Genomic DNA, 19,449 nt, shown 5'->3' on the forward strand with positions numbered 1-19,449 from the left:
TCCTAGACCTTCCTATAAGAAGTTAGCCAAAAAGTAGCTTCGAAAAACGCTTAGGTTAAGTCTCAGAGTTGCATCTAATGTACCAAAGCTGGACTTAGACATAATTTCACTCTCACAACATTATGGCTGGTTGGAGACAGTCCGAACCACAAGTACCGGGTCCATGGTTCTGGGCGTATACTGGGGGGACGGGGACGACTCCCATTAACCCCTGACTATACCGGGGATACGCTTATCACAATGCCTTACTGGTCTGTGCTGAAGCAGGGCATTCTGGCAGCCAAGTGGCTTGACCTTTATTAGTGAGCCTGGTTACCCCCTCTCGGAACCACAAACTTAGAAATCGCCAGCTCATATACAGTGCATAAAATAAATTTATATATATATACCCTTATACACCATTTTAATAAAAAATATCACAAAATTCTTCTAAGTCCCTCGGGAAGAGTGAAAGACGCGCACGTTCATTTTCAGAGCTCCTAGACCTTCCTATAAGAAGTTAGCCAAAAAGTAGCTTCGAAAAACGCTTAGGTTAAGTTTCAGAGTTGCTTCTCATGTACCAAAGCTGGACTTAGACATAATTTCACTCTCACAACATTATGGCTGGTTGGAGACAGTCCGAACCACAAATACCGGGTCCATGGTTCTGGCCATATACTGGGGGGACGGGGACGACTCCCATTAACCCCTGACTATACCGGGGATACGCTTATCACAATGCCTTACTGGTCTGTGCTGAAGCAGGGCATTCTGGCAGCCAAGTGGCTTGACCTTTATTAGTGAGCCTGGTTACCCCCTCTCGGAACCACAGACTTAGAAATCGCCAGCTCATATAAAGTGCATAAAATAAATTTATATATATATACCCTTATACACCATTTTAATAAAAAATATCACAAAATTCTTCTAAGTCCCTCGGGAAGAGTGAAAGACGCGCACGTTCATTTTCAGAGCTCCTAGACCTTCCTATAAGAAGTTAGCCAAAAAGTAGCTTCGAAAAACGCTTAGGTTAAGTTTCAGAGTTGCTTCTAATGTACCGAAGCTGGAATTAGACATAATTTCACTCTCACAACATTATGGCTGGTTGGAGACAGTCCGAACCACAAGTACTGGGTCCATGGTTCTGGGCGTATACTGGGGGGACGGGGACGACTCCCATTAACCCCTGACTATACCGGGGATACGCTTATCACAATGCCTTACTGGTCTGTGCTGAAGCAGGGCATTCTGGCAGCCAAGTGGCTTGACCTTTATTAGTGAGCCTGGTTACCCCCTCTCGGAACCACAGACTTAGAAATCGCCAGCTCATATAAAGTGCATAAAATAAATTTATATATATATACCCTTATACACCATTTTAATAAAAAATATCACAAAATTCTTCTAAGTCCCTCGGGAAGAGTGAAAGACGCGCACGTTCATTTTCAGAGCTCCTAGACCTTCCTATAAGAAGTTAGCCAAAAAGTAGCTTCGAAAAACGCTTAGGTTAAGTCTCAGAGTTGCATCTAATGTACCAAAGCTGGACTTAGACATAATTTCACTCTCACAACATTATGGCTGGTTGGAGACAGTCCGAACCACAAGTACCGGGTCCATGGTTCTGGGCGTATACTGGGGGGACGGGGACGACTCCCATTAACCCCTGACTATACCGGGGATACGCTTATCACAATGCCTTACTGGTCTGTGCTGAAGCAGGGCATTCTGGCAGCCAAGTGGCTTGACCTTTATTAGTGAGCCTGGTTACCCCCTCTCGGAACCACAAACTTAGAAATCGCCAGCTCATATACAGTGCATAAAATAAATTTATATATATATACCCTTATACACCATTTTAATAAAAAATATCACAAAATTCTTCTAAGTCCCTCGGGAAGAGTGAAAGACGCGCACGTTCATTTTCAGAGCTCCTAGACCTTCCTATAAGAAGTTAGCCAAAAAGTAGCTTCGAAAAACGCTTAGGTTAAGTTTCAGAGTTGCTTCTAATGTACCGAAGCTGGAATTAGACATAATTTCACTCTCACAACATTATGGCTGGTTGGAGACAGTCCGAACCCCAAGTACTGGGTCCATGGTTCTGGGCGTATACTGGGGGGACGGGGACGACTCCCATTAACCCCTGACTATACCGGGGATACGCTTATCACAATGCCTTACTGGTCTGTGCTGAAGCAGGGCATTCTGGCAGCCAAGTGGCTTGACCTTTATTAGTGAGCCTGGTTACCCCCTCTCGGAACCACAGACTTAGAAATCGCCAGCTCATATAAAGTGCATAAAATAAATTTATATATATATACCCTTATACACCATTTTAATAAAAAATATCACAAAATTCTTCTAAGTCCCTCGGGAAGAGTGAAAGACGCGCACGTTCATTTTCAGCGCTCCTAGACCTTCCTATAAGAAGTTAGCCAAAAAGTAGCTTCGAAAAACGCTTAGGTTAAGTCTCAGAGTTGCATCTAATGTACCAAAGCTGGACTTAGACATAATTTCACTCTCACAACATTATGGCTGGTTGGAGACAGCCCGAACCACAAGTACCGGGTCCATGGTTCTGGGCGTATACTGGGGGGACGGGGACGACTCCCATTAACCCCTGACTATACCGGGGATACGCTTATCACAATGCCTTACTGGTCTGTGCTGAAGCAGGGCATTCTGGCAGCCAAGTGGCTTGACCTTTATTAGTGAGCCTGGTTACCCCCTCTCGGAACCACAAACTTAGAAATCGCCAGCTCATATACAGTGCATAAAATAAATTTATATATATATACCCTTATACACCATTTTAATAAAAAATATCACAAAATTCTTCTAAGTCCCTCGGGAAGAGTGAAAGACGCGCACGTTCATTTTCAGAGCTCCTAGACCTTCCTATAAGAAGTTAGCCAAAAAGTAGCTTCGAAAAACGCTTAGGTTAAGTTTCAGAGTTGCTTCTCATGTACCAAAGCTGGACTTAGACATAATTTCACTCTCACAACATTATGGCTGGTTGGAGACAGTCCGAACCACAAATACCGGGTCCATGGTTCTGGCCATATACTGGGGGGACGGGGACGACTCCCATTAACCCCTGACTATACCGGGGATACGCTTATCACAATGCCTTACTGGTCTGTGCTGAAGCAGGGCATTCTGGCAGCCAAGTGGCTTGACCTTTATTAGTGAGCCTGGTTACCCCCTCTCGGAACCACAGACTTAGAAATCGCCAGCTCATATAAAGTGCATAAAATAAATTTATATATATATACCCTTATACACCATTTTAATAAAAAATATCACAAACTTCTTCTAAGTCCCTCGGGAAGAGTGAAAGACGCGCACGTTCATTTTCAGAGCTCCTAGACCTTCCTATAAGAAGTTAGCCAAAAAGTAGCTTCGAAAAACGCTTAGGTTAAGTTTCAGAGTTGCTTCTAATGTACCGAAGCTGGACTTAGACATAATTTCACTCTCACAACATTATGGCTGGTTGGAGACAGTCCGAACCACAAGTACCGGGTCCATGGTTCTGGGCGTATACTGGGGGGACGGGGACGACTCCCATTAACCCCTGACTATACCGGGGATACGCTTATCACAATGCCTTACTGGTCTGTGCTGAAGCAGGGCATTCTGGCAGCCAAGTGGCTTGACCTTTATTAGTGAGCCTGGTTACCCCCTCTCGGAACCACAAACTTAGAAATCGCCAGCTCATATACAGTGCATAAAATAAATTTATATATATATACCCTTATACACCATTTTAATAAAAAATATCACAAAATTCTTCTAAGTCCCTCGGGAAGAGTGAAAGACGCGCACGTTCATTTTCAGAGCTCCTAGACCTTCCTATAAGAAGTTAGCCAAAAAGTAGCTTCGAAAAACGCTTAGGTTAAGTTTCAGAGTTGCTTCTCATGTACCAAAGCTGGACTTAGACATAATTTCACTCTCACAACATTATGGCTGGTTGGAGACAGTCCGAACCACAAATACCGGGTCCATGGTTCTGGCCATATACTGGGGGGACGGGGACGACTCCCATTAACCTCTGACTATACCGGGGATACGCTTATCACAATGCCTTACTGGTCTGTGCTGAAGCAGGGCATTCTGGCAGCCAAGTGGCTTGACCTTTATTAGTGAGCCTGGTTACCCCCTCTCGGAACCACAGACTTAGAAATCGCCAGCTCATATAAAGTGCATAAAATAAATTTATATATATATACCCTTATACACCATTTTAATAAAAAATATCACAAAATTCTTCTAAGTCCCTCGGGAAGAGTGAAAGACGCGCACGTTCATTTTCAGAGCTCCTAGACCTTCCTATAAGAAGTTAGCCAAAAAGTAGCTTCGAAAAACGCTTAGGTTAAGTCTCAGAGTTGCATCTAATGTACCAAAGCTGGACTTAGACATAATTTCACTCTCACAACATTATGGCTGGTTGGAGACAGTCCGAACCACAAGTACCGGGTCCATGGTTCTGGGCGTATACTGGGGGGACGGGGACGACTCCCATTAACCCCTGACTATACCGGGGATACGCTTATCACAATGCCTTACTGGTCTGTGCTGAAGCAGGGCATTCTGGCAGCCAAGTGGCTTGACCTTTATTAGTGAGCCTGGTTACCCCCTCTCGGAACCACAAACTTAGAAATCGCCAGCTCATATACAGTGCATAAAATAAATTTATATATATATACCCTTATACACCATTTTAATAAAAAATATCACAAAATTCTTCTAAGTCCCTCGGGAAGAGTGAAAGACGCGCACGTTCATTTTCAGAGCTCCTAGACCTTCCTATAAGAAGTTAGCCAAAAAGTAGCTTCGAAAAACGCTTAGGTTAAGTTTCAGAGTTGCTTCTAATGTACCGAAGCTGGAATTAGACATAATTTCACTCTCACAACATTATGGCTGGTTGGAGACAGTCCGAACCACAAGTACTGGGTCCATGGTTCTGGGCGTATACTGGGGGGACGGGGACGACTCCCATTAAACCCTGACTATACCGGGGATACGCTTATCACAATGCCTTACTGGTCTGTGCTGAAGCAGGGCATTCTGGCAGCCAAGTGGCTTGACCTTTATTAGTGAGCCTGGTTACCCCCTCTCGGAACCACAAACTTAGAAATCGCCAGCTCATATACAGTGCATAAAATAAATTTATATATATATACCCTTATACACCATTTTAATAAAAAATATCACAAAATTCTTCTAAGTCCCTCGGGAAGAGTGAAAGACGCGCACGTTCATTTTCAGAGCTCCTAGACCTTCCTATAAGAAGTTAGCCAAAAAGTAGCTTCGAAAAACGCTTAGGTTAAGTTTCAGAGTTGCTTCTCATGTACCAAAGCTGGACTTAGACATAATTTCACTCTCACAACATTATGGCTGGTTGGAGACAGTCCGAACCACAAATACCGGGTCCATGGTTCTGGCCATATACTGGCGGGACGGGGACGACTCCCATTAACCCCTGACTATACCGGAGATACGCTTATCACAATGCCTTACTGGTCTGTGCTGATGCAGGGCATTCTGGCAGCCAAGTGGCTTGACCTTTATTAGTGAGCCTGGTTACCCCCTCTCGGAACCACAGACTTAGAAATCGCCAGCTCATATACAGTGCATAAAATATATTTATATATATACCCTTATACACAATTTTAATAAAAAATATCACAAAATTCTTCTAAGTCCCTCGGGAAGAGTGAAAGACGCGCACGTACATTTTCAGAGCTCCTAGACCTTTCTAGAAGAAGTTAGCCAAAAAGTATCTTCGAAAAACGCTTAGGTTAAGTTTCAGAGTTGCTTCTAATGTACCAAAGCTGGACTTAGACATAATTTCACTCTCACAACATTATGGCTGGTTGGAGACAGTCCGAACCACAAGTACCGGGTCCATGGTTCTGGCCATATACTGGGGGGACGGGGACGACTCCCATTAACCCCTGACTATACCGGAGATACGCTTATCACAATGCCTTACTGGTCTGTGCTGAAGCAGGGCATTCTGGCAGCCAAGTGGCTTGACCTTTATTAGTGAGCCTGGTTACCCCCTCTCGGAACCACAGACTTAGAAATCGCCAGCTCATATACAGTGCATAAAATATATTTATATATATACCCTTATACACAATTTTAATAAAAAATATCACAAAATTCTTCTAAGTCCCTCGGGAAGAGTGAAAGACGCGCACGTACATTTTCAGAGCTCCTAGACCTTTCTATAAGAAGTTAGCCAAAAAGTATCTTCGAAAAACGCTTAGGTTAAGTTTCAGAGTTGCTTCTAATGTACCAAAGCTGGACTTAGACATAATTTCACTCTCACAACATTATGGCTGGTTGGAGACAGTCCGAACCACAATCACCGGGTCCATGGTTCTGGGCGTATACTGGGGGGACGGGGACGACTCCCATTAACCCCTGACTATACCGGGGATACGCTTATCACAATGCCTTTGTGGTCTGTGCTGAAGCAGGGCATTCTGGCAGCCAATTGGCTTGACTTTTATTAGTGAGCCTGGTTACCCCCTCTCGGAACCACAGACTTAGAAATCGCCAGCTCACATACAGTGCATAAAATATATTTATATATATACCCTTATACATCATTTTAATAAAAAATATCACAAAATTCTTCTAAATCCCTCGGGAAGAGTGAAAGACGCGCACATTCATTTTCAGAGCTCCTAGACCTTCCTATAAGAAGTTAGCCAAAAAGTAGCTTCGAAAAACGCTTAGGTTAAGTTTCAGAGTTGCTTCTAATGTACTGAAGCTGGACTTAGACATAATTTCACTCTCACAACATTATGGCTGGTTGGAGACAGTCCGAACCACAAATACCGGGTCCATGGTTCTGGTCATATACTGGGGGGACGGGGACGACTCCCATTAACCCCTGACTATACCGGGGATACGCTTATCACAATGCCTTTCTGGTCTGTGCTGAAGCAGGGCATTCTGGCAGCCAATTGGCTTGACTTTTATTAGTGAGCCTGGTTACCCCCTCTCGGAACCACAGACTTAGAAATCGCCAGCTCATATACAGTGCATAAAATATATTTATATATATACCCTTATACATCATTTTAATAAAAAATATCACAAAATTCTTCTAAGTCCCTCGGGAAGAGTGAAAGACGCGCACGTTCATTTTCAGAGCTCCTAGACCTTCCTATAAGAAGTTAGCCAAAAAGTAGCTTCGAAAAACGCTTAGGTTAAGTCTCAGAGTTGCATCTAATGTACCAAAGCTGGACTTAGACATAATTTCACTCTCACAACATTATGGCTGGTTGGAGACAGTCCGAACCACAAGTACCGGGTCCATGGTTCTGGGCGTATACTGGGGGGACGGGGACGACTCCCATTAACCCCTGACTATACCGGGGATACGCTTATCACAATGCCTTACTGGTCTGTGCTGAAGCAGGGCATTCTGGCAGCCAAGTGGCTTGACCTTTATTAGTGAGCCTGGTTACCCCCTCTCGGAACCACAAACTTAGAAATCGCCAGCTCATATACAGTGCATAAAATAAATTTATATATATATACCCTTATACACCATTTTAATAAAAAATATCACAAAATTCTTCTAAGTCCCTCGGGAAGAGTGAAAGACGCGCACGTTCATTTTCAGAGCTCCTAGACCTTCCTATAAGAAGTTAGCCAAAAAGTAGCTTCGAAAAACGCTTAGGTTAAGTTTCAGAGTTGCTTCTCATGTACCAAAGCTGGACTTAGACATAATTTCACTCTCACAACATTATGGCTGGTTGGAGACAGTCCGAACCACAAATACCGGGTCCATGGTTCTGGCCATATACTGGGGGGACGGGGACGACTCCCATTAACCTCTGACTATACCGGGGATACGCTTATCACAATGCCTTACTGGTCTGTGCTGAAGCAGGGCATTCTGGCAGCCAAGTGGCTTGACCTTTATTAGTGAGCCTGGTTACCCCCTCTCGGAACCACAGACTTAGAAATCGCCAGCTCATATAAAGTGCATAAAATAAATTTATATATATATACCCTTATACACCATTTTAATAAAAAATATCACAAAATTCTTCTAAGTCCCTCGGGAAGAGTGAAAGACGCGCACGTTCATTTTCAGAGCTCCTAGACCTTCCTATAAGAAGTTAGCCAAAAAGTAGCTTCGAAAAACGCTTAGGTTAAGTCTCAGAGTTGCATCTAATGTACCAAAGCTGGACTTAGACATAATTTCACTCTCACAACATTATGGCTGGTTGGAGACAGTCCGAACCACAAGTACCGGGTCCATGGTTCTGGGCGTATACTGGGGGGACGGGGACGACTCCCATTAACCCCTGACTATACCGGGGATACGCTTATCACAATGCCTTACTGGTCTGTGCTGAAGCAGGGCATTCTGGCAGCCAAGTGGCTTGACCTTTATTAGTGAGCCTGGTTACCCCCTCTCGGAACCACAGACTTAGAAATCGCCAGCTCATATACAGTGCATAAAATATATTTATATATATACCCTTATACACAATTTTAATAAAAAATATCACAAAATTCTTCTAAGTCCCTCGGGAAGAGTGAAAGACGCGCACGTACATTTTCAGAGCTCCTAGACCTTTCTATAAGAAGTTAGCCAAAAAGTATCTTCGAAAAACGCTTAGGTTAAGTTTCAGAGTTGCTTCTAATGTACCAAAGCTGGACTTAGACATAATTTCACTCTCACAACATTATGGCTGGTTGGAGACAGTCCGAACCACAATCACCGGGTCCATGGTTCTGGGCGTATACTGGGGGGACGGGGACGACTCCCATTAACCCCTGACTATACCGGGGATACGCTTATCACAATGCCTTTGTGGTCTGTGCTGAAGCAGGGCATTCTGGCAGCCAATTGGCTTGACTTTTATTAGTGAGCCTGGTTACCCCCTCTCGGAACCACAGACTTAGAAATCGCCAGCTCACATACAGTGCATAAAATATATTTATATATATACCCTTATACATCATTTTAATAAAAAATATCACAAAATTCTTCTAAATCCCTCGGGAAGAGTGAAAGACGCGCACATTCATTTTCAGAGCTCCTAGACCTTCCTATAAGAAGTTAGCCAAAAAGTAGCTTCGAAAAACGCTTAGGTTAAGTTTCAGAGTTGCTTCTAATGTACTGAAGCTGGACTTAGACATAATTTCACTCTCACAACATTATGGCTGGTTGGAGACAGTCCGAACCACAAATACCGGGTCCATGGTTCTGGTCATATACTGGGGGGACGGGGACGACTCCCATTAACCCCTGACTATACCGGGGATACGCTTATCACAATGCCTTTCTGGTCTGTGCTGAAGCAGGGCATTCTGGCAGCCAATTGGCTTGACTTTTATTAGTGAGCCTGGTTACCCCCTCTCGGAACCACAGACTTAGAAATCGCCAGCTCATATACAGTGCATAAAATATATTTATATATATACCCTTATACATCATTTTAATAAAAAATATCACAAAATTCTTCTAAGTCCCTCGGGAAGAGTGAAAGACGCGCACGTTCATTTTCAGAGCTCCTAGACCTTCCTATAAGAAGTTAGCCAAAAAGTAGCTTCGAAAAACGCTTAGGTTAAGTCTCAGAGTTGCATCTAATGTACCAAAGCTGGACTTAGACATAATTTCACTCTCACAACATTATGGCTGGTTGGAGACAGTCCGAACCACAAGTACCGGGTCCATGGTTCTGGGCGTATACTGGGGGGACGGGGACGACTCCCATTAACCCCTGACTATACCGGGGATACGCTTATCACAATGCCTTACTGGTCTGTGCTGAAGCAGGGCATTCTGGCAGCCAAGTGGCTTGACCTTTATTAGTGAGCCTGGTTACCCCCTCTCGGAACCACAAACTTAGAAATCGCCAGCTCATATACAGTGCATAAAATAAATTTATATATATATACCCTTATACACCATTTTAATAAAAAATATCACAAAATTCTTCTAAGTCCCTCGGGAAGAGTGAAAGACGCGCACGTTCATTTTCAGAGCTCCTAGACCTTCCTATAAGAAGTTAGCCAAAAAGTAGCTTCGAAAAACGCTTAGGTTAAGTTTCAGAGTTGCTTCTCATGTACCAAAGCTGGACTTAGACATAATTTCACTCTCACAACATTATGGCTGGTTGGAGACAGTCCGAACCACAAATACCGGGTCCATGGTTCTGGCCATATACTGGGGGGACGGGGACGACTCCCATTAACCTCTGACTATACCGGGGATACGCTTATCACAATGCCTTACTGGTCTGTGCTGAAGCAGGGCATTCTGGCAGCCAAGTGGCTTGACCTTTATTAGTGAGCCTGGTTACCCCCTCTCGGAACCACAGACTTAGAAATCGCCAGCTCATATAAAGTGCATAAAATAAATTTATATATATATACCCTTATACACCATTTTAATAAAAAATATCACAAAATTCTTCTAAGTCCCTCGGGAAGAGTGAAAGACGCGCACGTTCATTTTCAGAGCTCCTAGACCTTCCTATAAGAAGTTAGCCAAAAAGTAGCTTCGAAAAACGCTTAGGTTAAGTCTCAGAGTTGCATCTAATGTACCAAAGCTGGACTTAGACATAATTTCACTCTCACAACATTATGGCTGGTTGGAGACAGTCCGAACCACAAGTACCGGGTCCATGGTTCTGGGCGTATACTGGGGGGACGGGGACGACTCCCATTAACCCCTGACTATACCGGGGATACGCTTATCACAATGCCTTACTGGTCTGTGCTGAAGCAGGGCATTCTGGCAGCCAAGTGGCTTGACCTTTATTAGTGAGCCTGGTTACCCCCTCTCGGAACCACAAACTTAGAAATCGCCAGCTCATATACAGTGCATAAAATAAATTTATATATATATACCCTTATACACCATTTTAATAAAAAATATCACAAAATTCTTCTAAGTCCCTCGGGAAGAGTGAAAGACGCGCACGTTCATTTTCAGAGCTCCTAGACCTTCCTATAAGAAGTTAGCCAAAAAGTAGCTTCGAAAAACGCTTAGGTTAAGTTTCAGAGTTGCTTCTAATGTACCGAAGCTGGAATTAGACATAATTTCACTCTCACAACATTATGGCTGGTTGGAGACAGTCCGAACCACAAGTACCGGGTCCATGGTTCTGGGCGTATACTGGGGGGACGGGGACGACTCCCATTAACCCCTGACTATACCGGGGATACGCTTATCACAATGCCTTACTGGTCTGTGCTGAAGCAGGGCATTCTGGCAGCCAAGTGGCTTGACCTTTATTAGTGAGCCTGGTTACCCCCTCTCGGAACCACAAACTTAGAAATCGCCAGCTCATATACAGTGCATAAAATAAATTTATATATATATACCCTTATACACCATTTTAATAAAAAATATCACAAAATTCTTCTAAGTCCCTCGGGAAGAGTGAAAGACGCGCACGTTCATTTTCAGAGCTCCTAGACCTTCCTATAAGAAGTTAGCCAAAAAGTAGCTTCGAAAAACGCTTAGGTTAAGTTTCAGAGTTGCTTCTCATGTACCAAAGCTGGACTTAGACATAATTTCACTCTCACAACATTATGGCTGGTTGGAGACAGTCCGAACCACAAATACCGGGTCCATGGTTCTGGCCATATACTGGCGGGACGGGGACGACTCCCATTAACCTCTGACTATACCGGGGATACGCTTATCACAATGCCTTACTGGTCTGTGCTGAAGCAGGGCATTCTGGCAGCCAAGTGGCTTGACCTTTATTAGTGAGCCTGGTTACCCCCTCTCGGAACCACAGACTTAGAAATCGCCAGCTCATATAAAGTGCATAAAATAAATTTATATATATATACCCTTATACACCATTTTAATAAAAAATATCACAAAATTCTTCTAAGTCCCTCGGGAAGAGTGAAAGACGCGTACGTTCATTTTCAGAGCTCCTAGACCTTCCTATAAGAAGTTAGCCAAAAAGTAGCTTCGAAAAACGCTTAGGTTAAGTTTCAGAGTTGCTTCTCATGTACCAAAGCTGGACTTAGACATAATTTCACTCTCACAACATTATGGCTGGTTGGAGACAGTCCGAACCACAAATACCGGGTCCATGGTTCTGGCCATATACTGGCGGGACGGGGACGACTCCCATTAACCCCTGACTATACCGGAGATACGCTTATCACAATGCCTTACTGGTCTGTGCTGAAGCAGGGCATTCTGGCAGCCAAGTGGCTTGACCTTTATTAGTGAGCCTGGTTACCCCCTCTCGGAACCACAGACTTAGAAATCGCCAGCTCATATACAGTGCATAAAATATATTTATATATATACCCTTATACACAATTTTAATAAAAAATATCACAAAATTCTTCTAAGTCCCTCGGGAAGAGTGAAAGACGCGCACGTACATTTTCAGAGCTCCTAGACCTTTCTATAAGAAGTTAGCCAAAAAGTATCTTCGAAAAACGCTTAGGTTAAGTTTCAGAGTTGCTTCTAATGTACCAAAGCTGGACTTAGACATAATTTCACTCTCACAACATTATGGCTGGTTGGAGACAGTCCGAACCACAAGTACCGGGTCCATGGTTCTGGCCATATCCTGGGGGGACGGGGACGACACCCATTAACCCCTGACTATACCGGAGATACGCTTATCACAATGCCTTACTGGTCTGTGCTGAAGCAGGGCATTCTGGCATCCAAGTGGCTTGACCTTTATTAGTGAGCCTGGTTACCCCCTCTCGGAACCACAGACTTAGAAATCGCCAGCTCATATACAGTGCATAAAATATATTTATATATATACCCTTATACACAATTTTAATAAAAAATATCACAAAATTCTTCTAAGTCCCTCGGGAAGAGTGAAAGACGCGCACGTACATTTTCAGAGCTCCTAGACCTTTCTATAAGAAGTTAGCCAAAAAGTATCTTCGAAAAACGCTTAGGTTAAGTTTCAGAGTTGCTTCTAATGTACCAAAGCTGGACTTAGACATAATTTCACTCTCACAACATTATGGCTGGTTGGAGACAGTCCGAACCACAATCACCGGGTCCATGGTTCTGGGCGTATACTGGGGGGACGGGGACGACTCCCATTAACCCCTGACTATACCGGGGATACGCTTATCACAATGCCTTTGTGGTCTGTGCTGAAGCAGGGCATTCTGGCAGCCAATTGGCTTGACTTTTATTAGTGAGCCTGGTTACCCCCTCTCGGAACCACAGACTTAGAAATCGCCAGCTCACATACAGTGCATAAAATATATTTATATATATACCCTTATACATCATTTTAATAAAAAATATCACAAAATTCTTCTAAATCCCTCGGGAAGAGTGAAAGACGCGCACATTCATTTTCAGAGCTCCTAGACCTTCCTATAAGAAGTTAGCCAAAAAGTAGCTTCGAAAAACGCTTAGGTTAAGTTTCAGAGTTGCTTCTAATGTACTGAAGCTGGACTTAGACATAATTTCACTCTCACAACATTATGGCTGGTTGGAGACAGTCCGAACCACAAATACCGGGTCCATGGTTCTGGTCATATACTGGGGGGACGGGGACGACTCCCATTAACCCCTGACTATACCGGGGATACGCTTATCACAATGCCTTTCTGGTCTGTGCTGAAGCAGGGCATTCTGGCAGCCAATTGGCTTGACTTTTATTAGTGAGCCTGGTTACCCCCTCTCGGAACCACAGACTTAGAAATCGCCAGCTCATATACAGTGCATAAAATATATTTATATATATACCCTTATACATCATTTTAATAAAAAATATCACAAAATTCTTCTAAGTCCCTCGGGAAGAGTGAAAGACGCGCACGTTCATTTTCAGAGCTCCTAGACCTTCCTATAAGAAGTTAGCCAAAAAGTAGCTTCGAAAAACGCTTAGGTTAAGTTTCAGAGTTGCATCTAATGTACCGAAGCTGGACTTAGACATAATTTCACTCTCACAACATTATGGCTGGTTGGAGACAGTCCGAACCACAATTACCGGGTCCATGGTTCTGGCCATATACTGGGGGGACGGGGACGACTCCCATTAACCCCTGACTATACCGGGGATACGCTTATCACAATGCCTTACTGGTCTGTGCTGAAGCAGGGCATTCTGGCAGCCAAGTGGCTTGACCTTTATTAGTGAGCCTGGTTACCCCCTCTCGGAACCACAGACTTAGAAATCGCCAGCTCATATACAGTGCATAAAATATATTTATATACAGTATATACACTTATACACCATTTAAATAAAAAATATCACAAAATTCTTCTAAGTCCCTCGGGAAGAGTGAAAGACGCGCACGTTCATTTTCAGAGCTCCTAGACCTTCCTATAAGAAGTTAGCCAAAAAGTATCTTCGAAAAACGGTTAGGTTAAGTTTCAGAGTTGCTTCTAATGTACCGAAGCTGGAATTAGACATAATTTCACTCTCACAACATTATGGCTGGTTGGAGACAGTCCGAACCACAAATACCGGGTCCATGGTTCTGGCCATATACTGGGGGGACGGGGACGACTCCCATTAACCCCTGACTATACCGGGGATACGCTTATCACAATGCCTTTCTGGTCTGTGCTGAAGCAGGGCATTCTAGCAGCCAAGTGGCTTGACCTTTATTAGTGAGCCTGGTTACCCCCTCTCGGAACCACAGACTTAGAAATCGCCAGCTCATATACAGTGCATAAAATATATTTATATATATACCCTTATACACCATTTTAATAAAAAATATCACAAAATTCTTCTAAGTCCCTCGGGAAGAGTGAAAGACGCGCACGTTCATTTTCAGAGCTCCTAGACCTTCCTATAAGAAGTTAGCCAAAAAGTAGCTTCGAAAAACGGTTAGGTTAAGTTTCAGAGTTGCTTCTAATGTACCGAAGCTGGAATTAGACATAATTTCACTCTCACAACATTATGGCTGGTTGGAGACAGTCCGAACCACAAGTACTGGGTCCATGGTTCTGGGCGTATACTGGGGGGACGGGGACGACTCCCATTAACCCCTGACTATACCGGGGATACGCTTATCACAATGCCTTTCTGGTCTGTGCTGAAGCAGGGCATTCTGGCAGCCAATTGGCTTGACTTTTATTAGTGAGCCTGGTTACCCCCTCTCGGAACCACAGACTTAGAAATCGCTAGCTCATATACAGTGCATAAAATATATTTATATATATACCCTTATACACCATTTTAATAAAAAATATCACAAAATTCTTCTAAGTCCCTCGGGAAGAGTTAAAGACGCGCACGTTCATTTTCAGAGCTCCTAGACCTTCCGATAAGAAGTTAGTCAAAAAGTAGCTTCGAAAAACGCTTAGGTTAAGTTTCAGAGTTGCATCTAATGTACCGAAGCTGGACTTAGACATAATTTCACTCTCATAACATTATGGCTGGTTGGAGACAGTCCGAACCACAAATACCGGGTCCATGGTTCTGGCCATATACTGGGGGGACGGGGACGACTCCCATTAACCCCTGACTATACCGGGGATACGCTTATCACAATGCCTTTCTGGTCTGTGCTGAAGCAGGGCATTCTGGCAGCCAATTGGCTTGACTTTTATTAGTGAGCCTGGTTACCCCCTCTCGGAACCACAGACTTAGAAATCGCCAGCTCATATACAGTGCATAAAATATATTTATATATATACCCTTATACATCATTTTAATAAAAAATATCACAAAATTCTTCTAAGTCCCTCGGGAAGAGTGAAAGACGCGCACGTTCATTTTCAGAGCTCCTAGACCTTCCTATAAGAAGTTAGCCAAAAAGTAGCTTCGAAAAACGCTTAGGTTAAGTTTCAGAGTTGCTTCTAATGTACTGAAGCTGGACTTAGACATAATTTCACTCTCACAACATTATGGCTGGTTGGAGAAAGTCCGAACCACAAATACCGGGTCCATGGTTCTGGCCATATACTGGGGGGACGGGGACGACTCCCATTAACCCCTGACTATACCGGGGATACGCTTATCACAATGCCTTACTGGTCTGTGCTGAAGCAGGGCATTCTGGCAGCCAAGTGGCTTGACCTTTATTAGTGAGCCTGGTTACCCCCTCTCGGAACCACAGACTTAGAAATCGCCAGCTCATATACAGTGCATAAAATATATTTATATACAGTATATACCCTTATACACCATTTAAATTAAAAATATCACAAAATTCTTCTAAGTCCCTCGGGAAGAGTGAAAGACGCGCACGTTCATTTTCAGAGCTCCTAGACCTTCCTATAAGAAGTTAGCCAAAAAGTATCTTCGAAAAACGGTTAGGTTAAGTTTCAGAGTTGCTTCTAATGTACCGAAGCTGGAATTAGACATAATTTCACTCTCACAACATTATGGCTGGTTGGAGACAGTCCGAACCACAAATACCGGGTCCATGGTTCTGGCCATATACTGGGGGGACGGGGACGACTCCCATTAACCCCTGACTATACCGGGGATACGCTTATCACAATGCCTTTCTGGTCTGTGCTGAAGCAGGGCATTCTAGCAGCCAAGTGGCTTGACCTTTATTAGTGAGCCTGGTTACCCCCTCTCGGAACCACAGACTTAGAAATCGCCAGCTCATATACAGTGCATAAAATATATTTATATATATACCCTTATACACCATTTTAATAAAAAATATCACAAAATTCTTCTAAGTCCCTCGGGAAGAGTTAAAGACGCGCACGTTCATTTTCAGAGCTCCTAGACCTTCCTATAAGAAGTTAGTCAAAAAGTAGCTTCGAAAAACGGTTAGGTTAAGTTTCAGAGTTGCATCTAATGTACCGAAGCTGGACTTAGACATAATTTCACTCTCATAACATTATGGCTGGTTGGAGACAGTCCGAACCACAAATACCGGGTCCATGGTTCTGGCCATATACTGGGGGGACGGGGACGACTCCCATTAACCCCTGACTATACCGGGGATACGCTTATCACAATGCCTTTCTGGTCTGTGCTGAAGCAGGGCATTCTAGCAGCCAAGTGGCTTGACCTTTATTAGTGAGCCTGGTTACCCCCTCTCGGAACCACAGACTTAGAAATCGCCAGCTCATATACAGTGCATAAAATATATTTATATATATACCCTTATACACCATTTTAATAAAAAATATCACAAAATTCTTCTAAGTCCCTCGGGAAGAGTGAAAGACGCGCACGTTCATTTTCAGAGCTCCTAGACCTTCCTATAAGAAGTTAGCCAAAAAGTAGCTTCGAAAAACGGTTAGGTTAAGTTTCAGAGTTCCTTCTAATGTACCGAAGCTGGAATTAGACATAATTTCACTCTCACAACATTATGGCTGGTTGGAGACAGTCCGAACCACAAGTACTGGGTCCATGGTTCTGGGCGTATACTGGGGGGACGGGGACGACTCCCATTAACCCCTGACTATACCGGGGATACGCTTATCACAATGCCTTTCTGGTCTGTGCTGAAGCAGGGCATTCTGGCAGCCAATTGGCTTGACTTTTATTAGTGAGCCTGGTTACCCCCTCTCGGAACCACAGACTTAGAAATCGCTAGCTCATATACAGTGCATAAAATATATTTATATATATACCCTTATACACCATTTTAATAAAAAATATCACAAAATTCTTCTAAGTCCCTCGGGAAGAGTTAAAGACGCGCACGTTCATTTTCAGAGCTCCTAGACCTTCCTATAAGAAGTTAGTCAAAAAGTAGCTTCGAAAAACGCTTAGGTTAAGTTTCAGAGTTGCATCTAATGTACCGAAGCTGGACTTAGACATAATTTCACTCTCACAACATTATGGCTGGTTGGAGACAGTCCGAACCACAAATACCGGGTCCATGGTTCTGGCCATATACTGGGGGGACGGGGACGACTCCCATTAACCCCTGACTATACCGGGGATACGCTTATCACAATGCCTTTCTGGTCTGTGCTGAAGCAGGGCATTCTAGCAGCCAAGTGGCTTGACCTTTATTAGTGAGCCTGGTTACCCCCTCTCGGAACCACAGACTTAGAAATCGCCAGCTCATATACAGTGCATAAAATATATTTATATATATACCCTTATACACCATTTTAATAAAAAATATCACAAAATTCTTCTAAGTCCCTCGGGAAGAGTTAAAGACGCGCACGTTCATTTTCAGAGCTCCTAGACCTTCCTATAAGAAGTTAGTCAAAAAGTAGCTTCGAAAAACGCTTAGGTTAAGTTTCAGAGTTGCATCTAATGTACCGAAGCTGGACTTAGACATAATTTCACTCTCATAACATTATGGCTGGTTGGAGACAGTCCGAACCACAAATACCGGGTCCATGGTTCTGGCCATATACTGGGGGGACGGGGACGACTCCCATTAACCCCTGACTATACCGGGGATACGCTTATCACAATGCCTTTCTGGTCTGTGCTGAAGCAGGGCATTCTAGCAGCCAAGTGGCTTGACCTTTATTAGTGAGCCTGGTTACCCCCTCTCGGAACCACAGACTTAGAAATCGCCAGCTCATATACAGTGCATAAAATATATTTATATATATACCCTTATACACCATTTTAATAAAAAATATCACAAAATTCTTCTAAGTCCCTCGGGAAGAGTGAAAGACGCGCACGTTCATTTTCAGAGCTCCTAGACCTTCCTATAAGAAGTTAGCCAAAAAGTAGCTTCGAAAAACGGTTAGGTTAAGTTTCAGAGTTCCTTCTAATGTACCGAAGCTGGAATTAGACATAATTTCACTCTCACAACATTATGGCTGGTTGGAGACAGTCCGAACCACAAGTACTGGGTCCATGGTTCTGGGCGTATACTGGGGGGACGGGGACGACTCCCATTAACCCCTGACTATACCGGGGATACGCTTATCACAATGCCTTTCTGGTCTGTGCTGAAGCAGGGCATTCTGGCAGCCAATTGGCTTGACTTTTATTAGTGAGCCTGGTTACCCCCTCTCGGAACCACAGACTTAGAAATCGCTAGCTCATATACAGTGCATAAAATATATTTATATATATACCCTTATACACCATTTTAATAAAAAATATCACAAAATTCTTCTAAGTCCCTCGGGAAGAGTTAAAGACGCGCACGTTCATTTTCAGAGCTCCTAGACCTTCCTATAAGAAGTTAGTCAAAAAGTAGCTTCGAAAAACGCTTAGGTTAAGTTTCAGAGTTGCATCTAATGTACCGAAGCTGGACTTAGACATAATTTCACTCTCACAACATTATGGCTGGTTGGAGACAGTCCGAACCACAAATACCGGGTCCATGGTTCTGGCCATATACTGGGGGGACGGGGACGACTCCCATTAACCCCTGACTATACCGGGGATACGCTTATCACAATGCCTTTCTGGTCTGTGCTGAAGCAGGGCATTCTAGCAGCCAAGTGGCTTGACCTTTATTAGTGAGCCTGGTTACCCCCTCTCGGAACCACAGACTTAGAAATCGCCAGCTCATATACAGTGCATAAAATATATTTATATATATACCCTTATACATCATTTT

This window comes from Ascaphus truei, chromosome 2 (assembly GCF_040206685.1).
Source record: "Ascaphus truei isolate aAscTru1 chromosome 2, aAscTru1.hap1, whole genome shotgun sequence".
Classification (NCBI taxonomy): domain Eukaryota; kingdom Metazoa; phylum Chordata; class Amphibia; order Anura; family Ascaphidae; genus Ascaphus; species Ascaphus truei.